This window comes from Neofelis nebulosa, chromosome 1, assembly GCF_028018385.1.
Source record: "Neofelis nebulosa isolate mNeoNeb1 chromosome 1, mNeoNeb1.pri, whole genome shotgun sequence".
Taxonomy (NCBI): Eukaryota; Metazoa; Chordata; class Mammalia; order Carnivora; family Felidae; genus Neofelis; species Neofelis nebulosa.
The window spans coordinates 104,845,292-104,863,899 of record NC_080782.1 but is presented as its reverse complement, the minus strand read 5'-3'; positions in this window follow the sequence as shown (position 1 = coordinate 104,863,899).

The window sequence follows — 18,608 nt, the reverse complement described above, 5'->3', positions numbered from 1 at the left end:
CGGTCAGTCAAGGAGTTCCAAGATGATGCAACAATACTAATTGGGTTCCAAAGTTTGATAGTTCTTCTTCCCCAGATAATTACAGATAGTAAATACAGGGCCTATCTCTATCCAGACATCGCCAAACCTTTAAGCCCTGAGCAAATCTTCAAGCGAGTCAACTCACTGGGCCACCTCCTCCCCATTTGACCGTTCCTCCCAAAGGTTCTCCCACTGTTCCCCTCTAAGAGTTCAAGGCCTTCTTAAACCTCAGACCCCCTTATGCGAATCAGCATGCTCAAATGAATACTGGGAGTGTTCCAGGAATGGTATTTTATCTCCTTTCAAAGAAGTTTCAGTTACCATCCAGGGGGAATCCATGGGATTGTAAAATTAGGGTAAGACTATCTACCTAAAATGATCCTAAAGAATGATAAATTAAATTATATTAAATGAGATATATTTCAAGCGCCTGGTGCAGTCCCAGGTACATAGTTCATTCTTAGGCAGATGTAAGCAACCAGTGCTCCAAATACCACAGTAAAAAAGCTGCTTCTCTGAACTCCCACAAAGATTAGCAAGATTTCGGTTTAGCTCTGACTATATCATGTGGGGGGTTGAACTGCTCCCTGTTACACTGGGACTATCTCTTCTCATCTCTGTATCCTTACCACTTGGCCCTACCCTTGGCTTAGCACAGCACCTGGTCTATCATAGCCCCTAGGAACCTTTGAATGGATGAGTTAAGAGGAAAACAGACCTGAAACAAGCAGATTGCAATTTTCCTTGGAAAGTAAATTTCAGCACATCTTTTGAAGCCCGTGTGCTCTTTCCAAACTCTAAGTGAAGGTGTTTATTTATTTTTTGAGTCTCTAGTACCAAGCCCCAGTGTCCTGTACATGGTTGACACTCAATGGACATTTGTTAACGATAATGATAATTGAGTTAATGTTATGTTAACTGTTCAACCCATGACAAAATCCTAGGCAATATCATTAACCCAAATTCCTGAATAACTATCCCTCAAACAAACAAACAAACAAACAAACAAACAAAAAGTCTGCAGTACCTTATTGCTGACCCCTATGAGTGGCTGTTCAGAGTAACTGGACTCTGAAGCCTACCCCGCCCTGGACTTCCAACTATGTGAAATAATACACTTCTTCATTGTTTACAGCCATTTGAGTGAAGGTTTCTTTTCCTCATATCTGAAAGCATTCTAATTGGTAGAAGTCCCAAGAGAAAAGTAAAGAATCTGAACACATCTTTTCCATTCTTTTCCCAAACCTTGAAAGAATGGAACAGTGGTTTCCACTTACTATTCTAGTCTCTTAAGGGACCACCCCCCAGCAAATCCTCCCCCTTCCTGAACTGGCATTTCTTCCTCCTTGTGGCTTCCAGTATTTGTACCATGTTTAAAACTTCTGTTTAAAGGATGTGAATCCAAAAGAAAGAAGTTGTTTGATGCCATGTGATTTAGGAAAGGGAAGAAGAGAGGAGTAAAGATTACGGATTATGGATGAAAATTACAAACACTATATGAAATGGCACATATACCTCCAGTGCAAATCCAGGTCAGCTTTCAAACTCAATGACCCCAGGACCCTTTCCATAAAGCTGTGCTGTCCTATACAGCAGCCAACGAGAATTAGCCACTTTTTTAGCCAATAGCTATAAATATTTAAAATTTTAAGTAAAATGCAATTCAATGAAAATTTTAGTTTTGCAGTCACACCAGCCACATTTCAATTCTCAAGAGCCACATGTGGCTACAATATTTGAAGGAATAAATGTAGAATATTTTTGTAATTGCAGAAAGTTCTATTTGAAGAAATAAATGTGGAATATTTCTGTAATTGCAGAACGTTCTATTGTACAGAGCCATTTCAAAAGTTTCTCTTCATTCAAAAATAAAATGATAACCAGAGAACCAATCACAAGCTTAGGAAGTATGAAGACAGAAAAATGAACATTTTTGTGGTTCAGCTGACATTAAAATGGGAAAAAGCCCATCACTGGAATTAGAATGTCCTGCTCATTCGTCACTTTTTCTTCAATTAAAATGGCTTTGCTTGCTTACCTAATCTCTATGACCTTACTTGCTACACAGTCAATGTGGAGATAACATTTACCTTGCATCAGTGTCATGAGGACTAGAGTTGATATAGGCGACACGACTAGGTAGGGTCTTATTACACTGTAGATGATCAATTACAGTATTATCCCTGGTTTCTTTCCTTGGGGGTGAATCATACACAAGTTTTTTGTTTTGTCTGTTTTTGTTTGGTTTTTTTCCACACAACCTTCTCTATTCTTGATTCCAAGTGTGGTCCACAGACCTGCAGCAGAAGAACCTGAAAGCATGTTAGAAGGTTGGAAAGCATTCGTCTATACAACATAGGCAAAAACTCAAAACAAGTACGTTATGTGACCACACAATAAAGATTTGGATAGTGGACTATGGAACCCTAACCATAACTTTGAGGCTACAGTTTGAAGAGCCTATGAGAGCCTAGTGGCTGAGGCCAGCAATGATGGGAAGATGGGTCAAGAAGGAACACCCAGGACAGAAAGAAAGCTCTTGCACCAGCCAAGCAAGGTAATACTACGAGAAGCAGAATCTCCCAGCTCCCTATGTGCATCATCTGGTAGCATCCCTGAATTCTCTAAGGAGGTTTGCGATTGCTGCATAACAAATTACTCCCCAAAAGTTAATGATTTAAAACAATAATTGTTTATTATCTTTCCCATTTCCTGTAGGTCAGAAATTCAGACAGGTCACTGGATCTGGGGCCTCAGCTGGAAAGCTTGCAGGCTGGGGGATGGGGGCTGGAATCATTTGAAGACTCCTTCAGTCACAATCTGGCAGTGATGTTGGCTATTAGTGGTGGGCCTAGTTAGCACTGTCAGCTGGAACACCCACAATCTGGTCTCATCATGTAGGCTTTCTTCTTCAGATTGGTGACTTGGCCTCAAGGACAATCAGAGAGGGAGAGGGAGAGAGGAAGAGAGGGAGACAGGGAGAAATGGAGAGAGAACACCAAATAGAAGCCCTATTACATATTGTGTCCTAGCTTTGGATGTCATCCAGCATCACTGCTGCCACATTCTGTCGGGCACAGCAGTTACAAAGGTCTGTGGGGGATGAGAGGGAGGAAACATACACAAACATAAGTCAAGGTCATACCGTGACATAATAATATAGGTATGTCAAGGTCGCATTCTAAGAGCATATGGTGGGAAGAGCAAGTTTTGTGATGGCCCTCTAATTGAGGCCATCTTATTATGGCCATCTTCGAAAAACCCAATCTGCCACATGAATATTCTTTTTGGTTCAAGTTATTCCAGATCTCGAATCACCACGCCCACCACCATCATCATAAACAAGTTCTTATTTAGTGTCTTCCATGTGGAGGGCACCATATTCTGATTCATATTTATTTTATAGAAAAAGTTACAGGATATTCATCTCCCGTTGGTGTATCTTGTTCTTGGGAATTCTTTCATTTTTTTTTTTCTCCAGGAAAAATAGCTTCAAAGCTAGTTTCACTTTCCATTCTGTCCTGTTCTTTTGCATTATTTCATTACAGTCAAACTCTGTGAATGTGACATCAAAGGACTTGGAAAGTAAAGTGAGAATAAGTGGGATAGGTAGAGATAATGGCTCCTTTGCTGGTACTAGGTTCCGAAATAGGTTTTTGGTTGCTCTACGGCTTAAGATTTATTGCTAATGGCAAATAAAATAATTACAGCAAAATGTGCCCATGGATTAAAATTTAGAGTTCCTTTTTTTTTTAAAAAAGCTATCTAAATACCTTGTATTCTCAGACTAAAACTTTTCTCTGTGTATTTTCATCTTCATAATAAAACTTTCTTGGCAAGACTTCTCTCAATCTGTTGGGTGCTTCTTATATTAGAGTAGAATGAAAAAAGAGGGAGGAAGAGATATAGTTTTCTAAATATGATAGAATAAAAAATACTAGTGTTTGTTTCTCATTAAAAAAAAAATCGGAGGCAAAAACTACAATTGGATCTGGCCTATAGCCATTCATCCTAAATAATGGAGGAAGAGAAACATAAGGCAACTGAATATAAACCTGGCACATACTTTCAGGTTTCTAATTTTACAGAGTCTTCTGTGTTCCCTTTCATTAGAAAGTCACATTCTAACTTTCTATAGTTAGCTGGTCTGCCCCTGTGATGGTCTTTTCTCCCCACCCACCTAACTGCTATTAATACCCAGGGTTCCCATTATTGCCTTCTAGAAATTTCACACACACACACACACACACACTCACCACATACATACACATTCACTCATATACACAAACTTTCACACTCACACTCATTCACATGCACGTGGTCACTCATAAAATTATGCGCGTGCACGCGCACACACACACACACACACACACAAGTTTAGTACAACCCACCTCCTGACTTTGACCTCCTATGCAACTACTTGGCCCCCTCTTCCTTGACATCCCAGCTCCACTCCTAAGCAGGATGAAAATGGTTGACCTTTTGGGATCTATCTGGCAATGGCCACATTCACATTCAAGACTCAGTTCCAAAGCTCATGCTGGGTCCTCAGCTTCTCCAGTGCCAACAGCACATGACCCTATCCTATTTTTTCTGCTAATCAAGATTATCAGAATGCAATCAGAAGTCAGTGAAATTTTCATGGGGTTAACCTTGAATCTGTTCTAATTAATTATAATTTCTCAAAATTCTACATAAGTGTTAAGGATTGAATGGTGTCTCCCAAAAAGGTATGTTAAAGTCCTAACTCTTGATACCTGTGAATGTGACCACATTTGAAAACAAGGTTTTTGAAGATGTAACTGAGTTCAAACGAGATCTTTAAATTGGCACCTAAGCCAACATGACTGTGGGTTCCCCTAAGAGGAAAAGATCAGAGACACACAGGGAGATCACCATGTGACAACAGAGGTAGAAACTGGAGTGGAAACAGCAGCAAGGCAAGGATTACCAGCTAAACCAGAAAAGAGGCAGGAGCAACAAATGACTTTCCAGGGTCAGAGGGACATAGTCCTGCTGATACCTTGATTTCAGACTTCTAGATCCCAGCACTGTGAGAAAATAAATGCTGTTAGCAAAGAAAAGCATGAGGAGAGAACATGGGAACCAGGTTGGGTAGGAGCCAGGTTGTCTTAGTCAGCCTGAGCTGCTGTAGCAGAATCCCGTCAACTGAGTGTCTTATAAACAATACATGTTTAGTTCTCATAGCTCTGGAGGCTGGGAAGCTCAAGATCAAAACATCAGTAGATTGAGGGTGTAGTCATGACCCACTTCCTAGTTCATAGATGGCCCTACAACCTCACAAGGCAGGGCAGAGAAGGGAGATCTCCGAAGTCTTTTTTTTATATATATAACTTATGAGGGCTCCACCCTCATGACCTATGCACCTCTTAAAGGTCCCCCTCCAAATATATGTTGATTTAATATGAATGTTGGGGAATACAAATATTCAGTCTAGAGCACTGGTCCTTGGTCAATGTAGACTCCCTTAAGTCAACATCAAGCAACTACTTTAGGGACCTCATTTGCTCCAGCTCTTCCAGGAAATTTGGTTCCACCTTGATCATCTACTGCTCATTAAAAAGTAACTTCTTATCCCTGTGCACATTTTCATTTATATTTATGGAAATCTTAGGTGTAGCTGAGTGTATTCTGCATGTTTCTGGGTGAGCATCAGTCCATGGAATGTGCTCCTGGCTGTAGTTCATTTCTTGTGTTCAGTGACAACATAGCAATTACAACAGTTGATGGTGTACCTTGAATATGCTAGGGCTACCCCTTTAGGTGACTTGGTTAGAAAACATCCAAACCAGGGAGAAAAGAAGATGTTTTGGGAGGCTGGAAGTATAGAAATCATCAGAGAGCAGAAGAGAAGCTTCAAGAAAACAAAGGATAATGTGTATTCACAGAGGAGGAAACAGAGTTCTTATTTATTCTATCAACTGTACCTACATGCCAGGTATTTAACATCTCTACTGATATCTAATCCTAATAATATCTTTGGTTATGGGTGTCACGCCCATAAAAGCATAATGAAATTGAAGTTCTGAGAACTTAAGTAATCTTCTCTAAGTCACATAGCTACTAAGTGGGAGAGCTAGGATGTGAATCCAGTTATGTCTGATTCCTAACTGTCACTTGTAGTGAGAACTCAAACATTAGATCACCCTTTAGAATAGCTGTTCAGATTTATCAGAATCAAGGAAGGAAGCTAGATTCTCTTATTACTGACTTTAAATTGTAGGTAGCCACATCTTTTACATTGCATAATGGCAGTTTGATATTGATACTAAGAAGGTTAGACTAACATGTACAGGTTAAAATAATCACTGACTGAGAGCTGGGATTTAGGCAATTACCATGGCCCTTTCCTTTCTCCATAGTAACAGAACCCCCCATTTTTAATTAAACTCACAGCCACATTTATTGGTTTCCTTTACAACTTGATGTAACCATGTCTCTAGGTGCTGACCAATGGGAAATTCAGGGAACTGTCATGCCATTTCAGTAAAGTTTGCTAAAGAAAGCTTAAGATACCCTTTGTCCCTTTCTTCTCCACCCCTTCTTCCTTTCGTGGCACTTGGATAGGATGGCTTGAATTCCAACCGCCACGTTGGGACCCTGAGGGCAAAACTCTCACTCTAGAGACACCAGAGCACTAAGTGGAAAAGGCCAAGTCCTGAGGACTTTGTGAAGCAGAGTTGCCAGTCAGTCCTCAACTGCCCACCTCCTACATGTTCACAAGAGAGAAACAAATGTCTCTCTTATTCGAGCTACTGTAGTTTGGGTCTTTGTTACAGGAAGCCAATACTTCCAATTAGCCAACCTAATTGATGTAGGTTCCTCATAAAGAAACACTCCACTAAGAGCAAAGGATACAGCAGGGATTGGCCTGTGCCAGTAGCTTCCCGTATTATAGAGGCTTCTGTCCTTTTAACAAACAAACAGAAAGGATGCCTCCTTCTTTATGTTTCCTAGGTAACTTCATAGACTCCCCCTTCCCTCACAAAAAGCCTAAAGCCCTCAAGTCAAGTATTGGGTACTCAATTCCCATCTATTGCCAATAAATTCAATAACGTGTGTTTACATTTTTTATTTTTCTCCATTTCTTCATTTGTCTCAGTCACTTGCTACTTTTACTGCTACTTTTGCTCTATAATCTGGTTTGTTAAAAACAGTGATGAGAGGGGACATCGTTGCGTTGTTCCTGGTCTTCGTGGAAGACATTATGCTATACACTTTCCATGCAGATCTCAGAAAATCTTTGCAAAGACCCTGTGAGATAAGAACTATTGTAATTCTTTTTTTTTTTTCATCTAAGGATACTAAAACCAAGCGAGGTCATGACCAAGGTTACATGTTTTATAAGTGGTTACAGGTGAGATTTGAACTCTCATATTCTGCTTCTACTATCTGGCTTCTTAGCTACTATTTCAGGCACTAAGACAACCTGGGAAAAAGTATCAAGATCCAAGAGATACTCAGACTTTTCAGCAAGTAAACAGATCCACGGAGGTATTAAAATGAGCACATATTGCAAAAGCTACTCAATTGACTAACATTTAGAATCTATCTGAATTATACCTTAATAGATAAAGCTCAGGGGAATCAGTCTGCTGAATTCACCATATTCCTCTCTTATAATTAATTTAGTCATACACATGCTCCTAGAAGCGACACTGTTAGCAGTCACACAACAGAAATTAATGTGATGCCACCCTAGACCTCTGAGGTCCCTGTTCTAAAATGCAATGGCCTGGGAGCCTGGGTGGCTCAGTTGGTGGAACGACCAACATCCGCTCAGGTCATGATCTCACAGTCTGTGAGTTGGAGCCCCAAACTGTGCTTGCCGCTGTGAGCACAGAGCCTGCTTCAGATCTTCTGTTCCCCTCTCTTTCTGTCCCTCCCCTGCTTGCGCTCTCAATCTCAAAAATAAATTTTAAAAACCTTTAAAAAATTTTTAAATAACATGGGCATGTTTGAAAGTACAAATACAGAGAGTAACATCTTCTGAAATCAGTTAGCAACAAGAGCAAACCTGATGAGACCAAGCATATTGTCACCGCAGGCGACACCCTCTGCTTGTGTTGTAATGGCTCACCTGTTGTAGTGGGTGGGAGAAGAAACAAATTGCTCCTCACCCACGTGACCAGAAACAATCTTTAAGGGAGATTAGATTTTAGGAAGGGCTTCTCTTCAAGCAAGAAAAGTAGCACTTCTCCTTTCTGTGTGGACTTCGCACTAAAGGAGATTCACCCAAGTTTGGGCTTAGATGTCAAGAGCTGGAAGATAAATTTTGCTGAATTCTGAAAGTTCACTCAGTTCACTGAGTGGCTTTTGGTGTGTGTGTGTGGGGGGTGGGGGTGGATGGTGGATGGGTGATATTCTCTTATTCTTACACCTGTGTCCCAAATACAGTGACTGGCGTGAATAGCAGGATCCCGAATGGTCCAGAGGAACTCAGCTGTTTCTCTGGGTGTGAGTGGAAACAGGGGGAGATGCAGTTCATTTGCATAAGGACCACAGGTGTCCTACAGGAGTGACTGAATGTGGTGAGGCTGAGAGAGGGCTCAACTGTTGGAATGAAGTCTGCTCTAGCACCCCAGTCCTGCACTCAGATTCACCCTCAGGGAGAGGCTGTAGGTACTGTATTCATTTTCTGCGGCCGCTGTACCAAGTTACCACACACCAGGGGCTTAAAACATCCGTTCTCTTTCCATTCTGCAGGCTGCAAATCCAAAGTCACTATCTCCGGGCGGAAATCGAGGTGTTGGCAGGACCACGAGGGAGGATCTCAGAGAAAATCTGTTCTTTGCCACTTGGAGCTTCTGGGGGCCACAGCACTCCTTGGCCTGTGGTCATGTGACTCCACTCCTCAAGGTCAGCATCCTCAAACATCTCTCTCTGCTCGGGCTTCCCATGGCCTTCTCCTCTCCATCACTCTTATTAGGATACATGGGATTACATTGGGATTCCACTCTGATAACCCAGGACAGTCTCCGCATCTCAAGAGCCTTGAACTAAATCACAGATGCAAAGATTTTGCTGTATAAGTTAACATTCACGAGTTCCGGGGATTAAGACCTAGTATCTTTGGGGACTACTATTCAGCCTACTACAGAAACAGAAGCCTGACCGTGGAGTCTGTGGGGAATACTTTCTTGGCCAGGTCCCCAGAAATTACTCTATCTTTCTAATGAAGGACGGCAGTTAAACAATGACTCTAATTACAGTGCTATATGTGCATCTGCTATTTAAATGCAATTTGTTAAGGTTGCTAATATAGCCAAGGAAATCATAGATTTGTTCAACATTCAGCTACTTTCCGTCGAGCAGTCAACCCCCAAATTATTTGGTTTTTGCCTGGACCATTATTTCAATTTAATTAATGCTGTAAAAAGGAATGTGAGCGTATTTATGTGGACTCAAGTTACAAAATGTTAAATTTAGTATATGTTTTCTGAGGTGCGGCTCATTCGTGACTTCTGTTCCTATCATCTCGTGTTTGCACAGCTGGTAACCATAAATTCGACGTAAAACACCATTTGAAAAGCCACCAGACATTTCACTGACCTTGAGGGTGAATTTGTCACTGCTTAATTCTATGATGATCTATATTCTCATCTGTTGCCTTTGCAGGAAGGTAATGGCTATGGTGTTACTCACTTGCCGGGGGTCCAAGGTTGGCCCAGCTTGTCACGTCACAAGATATGTGAACCACGCCCAGAACTTTGTCCTGATCTAACCACAGAGATGAACACTGACCCATCCCATTTGATTAAGAAAAGGTACAATCCTGGCACTGGGGAAGAGGGGGATGGGGTGGGTGATGCTCAGAGAGTTCCAAGTTCAGTGGCAGCCATAGTTAACCTCAGACTCAGAGGTCTCAGGGACGTGGAGGCAAAGGATGTTATTCATTGAAAGCAGAACCCTCTTTCTAACCACCATCTTCCTATCAACGAAGGTTCTATTGCCCTTCACTCTAGCCCTTTATCAGCAGTTGGTTCCTTTCACATCCTTTTTAATGGCCTGGAAAGGGGATCTCGGTTTCTAAGAGTGGCCCTGAGTACAGTGAGCCAAGCCTTGCGATGAAAATGCCTGCCCAAGTTCCTCCTTTTCAGTTTCTAACAGGCTCCAAATGGCTTGCGAAGGAAAATGGATCTTCAGCAGCTGCCTTCAAGGTTACCAACCCCCTCTCCCCTCCAGCCCCTGCCAACCCCACAAAAAGTACATACTCTCCTTCACGAGGACCTGAGAGGCCGCCAGTCAATGGCTGACAGAAATGGAAAATCGATTTCAGATTTATCTCCGCTGGGAATTAAGTATATTCCTTAGAAATAATGAATTATGAGGTCATCGAGGGCTTGTTCTTTTTCCTGCTTGCAGAGACATTTTAATTGAAGAAAAAGTGACGAATGAACAGGACATTCTAATTCCAGTGATGTGCTTTTTCCCATTTTAATGTCAGCTGAACCACAAAAATGTTCATTTTTCTCTCTTCATTATTCCTCAGGGTTCAGGAGAAACACTGTTGCCAAAGGGGAAAAAAACTGGGTAACTCCTGCTCCCTCCACCCAGCTTTCAAAACACTCAGTAAGATACAGCTCTGGCCTCAGCCAGCCTGTGTTTTCACTATTGGTGCAGCCATGATGCTCACTAGCACTGGTGAGTGCTAGTAACAGGACTAGGGTACCCCTAAGAAACCTTCTCCATACGTCTTCGATAACAGTGGGACACAAGGAAGGAAGTCATTCAGAACCCACAACACTGATCATGGTGGACCAGCCTGATAGGCAAAAATCAGTAGTTCCCTTAGCAAGCCTTGCAACAAACACACGCGCAACCGCTCCCCACCCCGCCCAAGTGCACAGGCACCATCTACTGAGTGCCAGGTATGATTCTAATCCTGTTAAAACCCTGTCAACAGACATTGTCTCATCTAATCCTTGTAAGAGCCCTCAGACATCCCACAATTAGTCAACTGTAGGGCTGGGGTTAGAACCCAGGTAACACAGTCTGCATTCTTAAACCCTGTGCTCTTATCCAGCCGTTCCCAAACATCGGCACAAATCGGAACCACCTGAAGGGGTTGTCAAACCAGAATGCTGAGCCTCACCCCATAACTTCGGATGCAGTAGGTTGGGGGTTCACACTTTGAGAACCACTACTCTAGCATCTCATTCTGATGGTCAACAGTCATATTCTAAAGGCTCTAGCCACGGAAGAACCTCAAATACAGAAAGCCATTCTAGGGTTTCTGTTCCTTTCTCTACTTCCTAAGAAAAAAATCTGAGAACAGTGGCTGGCATACCCAAGACCAGGCAGAGAAATAGGAAAAAGGATGAAGTTAGAGGGGTGCCTGGGTGGCTTAGTCGGTTAAGCCTCTGACTTTGGCTCAGGTCATGATCCTGTGGTCTGTGAGTTCGATCCTGCGTCGGGCTCTGTGCTGACAGCTGTGAGCCTGGAGCCTGCTTCAGATTCTGTGTCTCCCTCTCTCTCTGCCCCTCCCTTGTTCATGGTCTCTCTCTCTCTCTCTCTCTCTCTCTCTCTCTCTCTCTCTCTCAAAAATAAACATTAGGGGCGCCTGGGTGGCTCAGTCGGTTAAGCAGCCGACTTCGGCTCAGGTCATGATCTCGCGGTCCGTGAGTTCGAGCCCCGAGTCGGGCTCTGTGCTGACGGCTCAGAGCATGGAGCCTGTTTCAGATTCTGTATCTCCCTCTCTCTCTGACACTCCCCCGTTCATGCTCTGTCTCTCTCTGTCTCAAAAATAAATAAACGTTAAAAATAAATAAACATTTTAAAAAGTTTTTTTTCTAAAAAAAGGACAAAGTTAGAGATGCACATTTCTCTTCTACCAACTTCTCAGTTCAAATAAAACTGATTAGAGTTGCCGAGGATACCCATCCTTAAGAACATAGCTATGCCCGTTGAAGTGATTGCCTCTTTCACGTGGGCAGGAGTTGATTCTATGGGAATGACTCTCTCTTCTCTACCATCCCAGCTCTTGCATGAGTGCTCATCATTTAAAATACTTTGTGTTCTCGGTCTCAAGCCACCCTGACCCTACCATTTTGAAGCCATGGCGAACTTAGCCGCTGATGCACCACAACAGCTGCAACCTCACTACCACTGAGTTGTAGCTTTTCCGTCTCTGTGAGGGTGTGACCCCCTGTCTCATATTCTCACTGATCTTTCTTGAATTATTATTGCTCACTGTTTTCTCAGGTATTAGCTCACTATTGGTTGATTCAGTAACGAACCTGATGTAGTCTCATAAAATGAAATGTCTAACATAGGTAGACACAGCCCAATACTTTGACTACCCTGGGCAAGGATCTAACATGACTCTCTTCCCACACTTCTCTTTCCCCAACAACATCGATGCCTTGGGCCTCAAACAGCCACCCTTTTCCTCTCTTGCACTCCCTTGAGAAACTGAGGACTTTCAGAATGGAGGACAATTATACAATTCCCTCCAAGGACAGAGGAGACGTCTATAACACTCCTGACCTCTATAAAACAGGGGTGGCCATATCTCCATAGCTTCATGGAGCTACTGTGAAGCAGGTGTGCTCCTCAGAACAGAAGCTTGACAGGACAAAAGTCTACAGACTAAGGTTTCACGTCTTAATATGAAAATGTCACAAGATAATAATGGGAGGTAAGGCTTTAGGTTTCACCTGTCTATACTGAAAGGCTTATCGGAAGTTATTTCCTCACTAATAATTTTAAAAAATGGACAGCATTCGCCTGAAATGGCAAGGGGAACCAACATTTACGGGCACCTGGAATATAGAGGTTCTAGCTATGCTATTCAATTTAGCCATGACAATGGCTCTGAGAGCTTGACCTTATTATTCCCATTTCATAGAAAAGCTGAGGCTAAGAAGTTATGTAATTTGCCCAAGATCAAATTGAGTCAAGCCTGGAACCCAGACTTGTCTTTCTTCTATATACTATGGCTTTGTTGAAAAGCATATAGTTACTAAGGATGTCAAAGTGAAGGACAAAGATAAGCAACCTTTCAAGGAAAATAAGAACATTCAATGGAAAAATATAGAAGCCATTTACATGGATCACAGAACCAAGACATTTCCAATTCTGACACCGTTTCCAACGTGTTTTTCTTTGACATACCACCAAGCAATTAACCCAGTTCTCTGTGGACACTAACCAGATGTCCCACAAAGTTAACTCAATTCTGACATGACCTACCTGGAGGTAGCATTTGATTCCACAGCGTAAGGGCCCAGTCCCACAAGCCCTCACTTCAGATGCCAAATGCAAGTCAAGGTTATTACCTCTGTTTCTGACTGGCTGCAAATGAGGGGTTCCCACAACTGCCTCCTTGGGTTCCATTAACTTGCAAGAGCTACTTACAGAACCCAGGAAATCAGTTTACTTACCAGATTGCCCGTCTATTACAAAGGAAATCACAGGATACAAATCAACAGCCAGATGAAGATACAGAGGGCAAAGTCCCAAAGGCAGGAGTTTCTTTCTGCATGGAGTTGGGGACCTGGCACATGGATGGATGCATTATGGTCCCTCAACCCAGAAGCTCTCTCTGAAATCCTGTTCTTTAGGCTTTTGTGGAGGTAATTGAGGTTACCCAGGCATGATTGGCTACATCACTGGCCTTTGGTAACTGAACTCAGCCTCCAGCCTCTTCTGACACAAGGTCAGAGGGTGGGGCTGATCAACCCAACCCTCTAATCAGGTTGGTTCCCCCCAGCAACCAGCACCTTACTCTCCAGTTACCTGGAGCTCTCCATGTTTGCCTCATTAACAGAATAAAAGACACCTTGATCAACTGATAGGTTCTCTTAGAAAACTCCAGGGGATTTTGGAGTCTGTGCCAGGAATGGAGAGGAAAACCAAATATGCATTTCTTACTGTAAATCGTAATATCACAACATTTAAAAACCATTAACAACAAGCAAAAATTCAAAAATAAAGAGAGATTTGAGAAGTATTAAGAGATACTAATAGAAAGTTTCAGGAAAATTGGAGTCCAATCTTTGCTAACAAGTAGCAGAAAAGAATGGGCAACAAATGCTTACCCGTGAAGGTATGAATATACCATAACGAAGACACAGAGAAACAGGAGTACCATTATGAAGAATGGGAATGTGGACAAAACCAACTAAAATAAAGTATTTCTTTTTATTTTTTAAACGTTTATTTATTTTTGAGAGACAGACGGAGAGCATGAGTGGGGGGAGGGGCAGAGAGAGAGGGGGACACAGAATCCGAAGCAGGCTCCAGGCTCTGAGCCATCAGCCCAGAGCCCGATGCGGGGCTCGAACCCACCAACTGCGAGATCATGACCTGAGCTGAAGTCGGACACTCAACCGACTGAGCCACGCAGGCGCCCCATAAAGTATTTCTTGAGTCTGGTTAAAACGGAAGTGGAAAAGGAAATAGAAATAAGCATGTTATATAAATGGTAAACGCTAGAAATGTGTCAAGGAATTTAAAAAATAAACTGCCTAAAGCAGAGAAAGGAGGGGGAGGAGAAGGGAGAGAAGAAAAGAGAAGAGGCGGAAAGGGGGAGTGAAAGGGAGGGGAGAAGAGAGGAACAAGACACAGGAGAGAAGACAGAATTTCTAAAACGTTTCCAAGAAACAGGCATGCAATTATTCCGATGTTTATAGAAACATTGATTTTCTGTTAATGAGGGAAAAGGCCGATATGAAATGCCTTTAATGATTTCAAAATCAAACTACACAGACAGGCTAAAGTGACAATATCAGCAAGGTGTTCTTCAGAGGAAGGAACTCCATGAATTGAAAAGCCAGGCTGAACTTTTTCTTCAAGGTGCCTCAGCGAACCCTGGTGAATTCAGTTGCCTTCCCTTCTTTGCTTTTCTCTGGCGCATTACTGAGGTGCAAGCAAGCAAGGTGCTGTCACAACCCCCAGCCAATAAGGGTGGGTTGGGAAGACACCTGCTACTCTTCCTTTTATAGTTAGGAGCAAGCAATGCAAATGAGGATTTATATCATGTCTGAAAATGCCCCAAAGGCAGCCACTGTCTATAGGATAACTGGCATGGACAGCCCAGACTCAGATACAGATCCCACATGGAACCTATTGGAGGCAGCTGTCTTTATGGACTGTAGGATAGTAATTGAGGTTAATTGCCACTGAAAGACACACACCGTGTGATCTCTTTATGTCCGTTTAGTGAGACGGTTTCAGCATCGAGATCTTTTCCCAGGGGCACCACAGTGATTTGCTCTCACAGTTTATGTGCTCCTTACATTTATGGGTTATGCACAAGCTAATGGGGCTAATTGTTACTGCTCCAGTGGAGGCCCCTTTAACATTTTCCCCTACCTCCTGCCTAAATGTCAAACCCATTGTCTACTTGTGCTTTAGTGTTTCCACATTCTGTAGTCTTCACCTTTGAATTGCAGTTTGGAAGAAAAAAAAAAGTTAGCACGAGTGGAGGTTGGCAGCCTTGACTGTTGCTCTCTGCTCAAGAGAGATTTTGTTTTTCGAGTCATAGAAAAAAAATGATTTAAGAAAAAGAATCCTCAGCACTCAGGCTCTGCCTTCTAGCTTCAAAGCCTTTTACAAGCTGCAATTCATTAAACGCAATAATCATTTGAGGCCAGTGGACCGACCTCTGCAGGGAGAGGGGCCAAGCCCTCCCACCCCACCCTCTTTCCCTTTGTGTTCCCAGCCACAGAGAGCAGGAGGGGGTGGAATAATTGTGCTCCCACCAGGCAGGCCGCCCGTGGCCCTCAGCCCAGGCCTGCTTTTCCTCCCTTCCTTGCCAGGGCTCCACGCTCCACTTAGCCATCGGGTACAGGCTCTTCTCTCCTCGGGGCGGCATTTGTCTGCTTTTCACAAAATAGTCTGCCCACATTTTGATTTCCTTCAGACAAATGAAGAATTTCCTAGCCACAGCGCCCAACCAAGCCTAACATTCGCCCCATGGGACAAACTGCTCCCGCTTGGCCACTCAAGGGCAGAGAACCAAGAGGTATCACACCCCACTGTCACCAAGAGAGAGCCAAGGTACCCCCACAGCCTACAGGGCCCATTGTGTCAACATGTGCCCTTTCCATCGCAGCCAGATCTGGTTAGCCCTTGGCAGTCTCCCGTCCACTACTGACAAGGGTTGCCTCTACAGTGAGGGTGTAAGCACGGCTGACTGCGGTTCTTTGGTATGGGGGTCACTGACACAAGAAGTATGTGGTCTACTGAGGTCCCCTGGGTCGCTCCACGGTTTGGAACACCTATTTCTTTTGCCTTCCGTCCTTCTACCTGTACCCTAACCAGATGGTTTCTTGGAGAGAGGGAACAATAATAAAGCACCCACAAGACCCAACAATGGCATATTACATTTCATAAGAAAACACCAAGTTGCTTTTTATAGTTCTTTCTTTCCAGTTGCCTTTGCTCTCCTCAATTCTGCCCACTCGTTTAAGGAGAAAAAAAAAAAAAGGACAATGCCCCCTTAAAACACTACATTAATGATGCCAGTGTAAGAAGGCAGGTTTGGTCTCCTTTTAACAGCTGATCATTTCCTAACGGTACTGAAAACATTCATGCATTTCATCCACACAACAACCTTAAGAGCAGAAATTTGCGCCAGGGTCTCCACAGCCACATGTTCATGTGGATGAAAGATGAAAAACCCTATCCAAAGCCAGTCCTGACTGCCTCCTGCCCTTCTTCACCCTCTCTACCTCTCACCGCACCTGTCTGCTTTTTTCTCACCCCAACAGAAAAGTCCTGCGAAGACCATTCCTCAGGCACGCGTTTTCTCCAGGGCTCTCTCCTTGTGACCAGAGATTTATATGCTGCCCCAAATGTAAGGTCCCACACCACTCCCAGAAACTCCATGAAGACCTTTCTATCCTGCTCCAGCCCAAATGAATCTCTTTTCTTTGAATTATGAAAATGTTCATTCTCACTGACGTTCAAAATTATAATTTTGAACTTGAAAGAGCCTTAAACTCCAACCCTCTCCATTTACGACCCAGAAAATTGAGTCTCTGTGAGCTTAAGTGACTTTCCCTATGTCACAGTTAGTTTGTAGCAGGGCAAGATAAGAATTCGAGTCTCCGGACAACAACCTGCCTTACCACTTCCCCCTCAAAGATTGCCAGAGACAGGGATGCCTGGAGATCACCAAGGGCATCATGCATGGCACATCTAATCTCTTCAACGCTTTCAGCAGAATTAATTTCATTCCACAGTGAATCATACCCATGCCTCCAACTGCATTCATTCTTATAGCACTCAATACTGCCTTGCTCTGGACATCTCCAGCCAGTTCTGTCACGAGCCCTTGCTGTTCTCTTTTCACCCTTTCTCCCCAGTTCTGCACTTCTCTGCTCAGGTCACTAGCTGGGCCCCCTCTGGACACAGAGAACTCACGTGTGTTCGCTAACACATTCAGAGTTAAAAACCATCACTTTATACTGATGTTAATTGGCACCAACATGACTGTGAAGACACATTAGACGATAGGACTTAGTTATAAGGAGGAAGTAGAGATGTCTCAGAATAGACTTGTATTGATCTTTTACTTTTTAGGGGTGCCTGGTGGCTTAGTCGGTTAAGCATCCAACTCTTGATTTGGGCTCAAGTCATGATCTCACGGTTCCTGGGATCAAGCCCCACGTTGGGCTCTGTGCTGACAACAGCAAGCTTGCTTGGGATTCTCTCTCTCCCTCTCTTTCTGCCCCACCTCTTGTGCTCTCTCTCTCTCTCTAAAAATAAATAAATCAACTTAAAAAAAACTTTTAAACAATTTCAAACTTACATAAAAGCTTCAACAGTGCAAAGAACTTTCTCCTTGAACTTTTTGAGAGTAAGTGGTTGACATGATGTGTCCTAACCCCCAAATGCTCTAGCGTGTAACTCCTGCTAGAGAAGATATTTTCCTACATAACCACAATACAAACATCAAAACCCAGACATTCACACCGATACACTACTAGTATCTAATTTGCAGACCCCATTGAAGTTTTAGCAATTGTCCCAAAAAAGTTCTTTATGACAAAAGCATCTAATCCAGGATCATACTTAGACTTAGTTGTCATGACTTTCAATGCTCATCGATTTGGAGCAATTCCACAGTCTTTCTGTGACTTTTGTGACTTTAACTCTTTCAAACATGTTACAGGCCAATTATTCATAGAAAATTTCTCAATTTGGGTTTATTGGCCATTTCTTCATGATTACATTAGATTATGTTTTGGGGGCAGAAACATCACAAAATTGATGTTCTCATTATTATTATATTAAGGCAGTATCTTATCAGGTGGTATATCACTTGGTCCAATTAATAATAACATCTTACTAACAGCATAATACAACATTAGAATACAGAACACTTAAGAACCTAGAATGTAAGGAAGTTCTAGAATTTACAGAAGCACAGTAATAGGGAAAGACTTTAACAAAATCCTCCTTGTTTTTGATAGATCAAGGGGCAAAAAAGTAAGTAAGGAGAAAGAGACTTAGAGAAATACAATTGATACAGTTGTCTCATTTTATATATATTGACTTCTGGTCCATATGAGCAGATAAATATTTTTCCCCATAATTGACATGCTTTGGGTCAC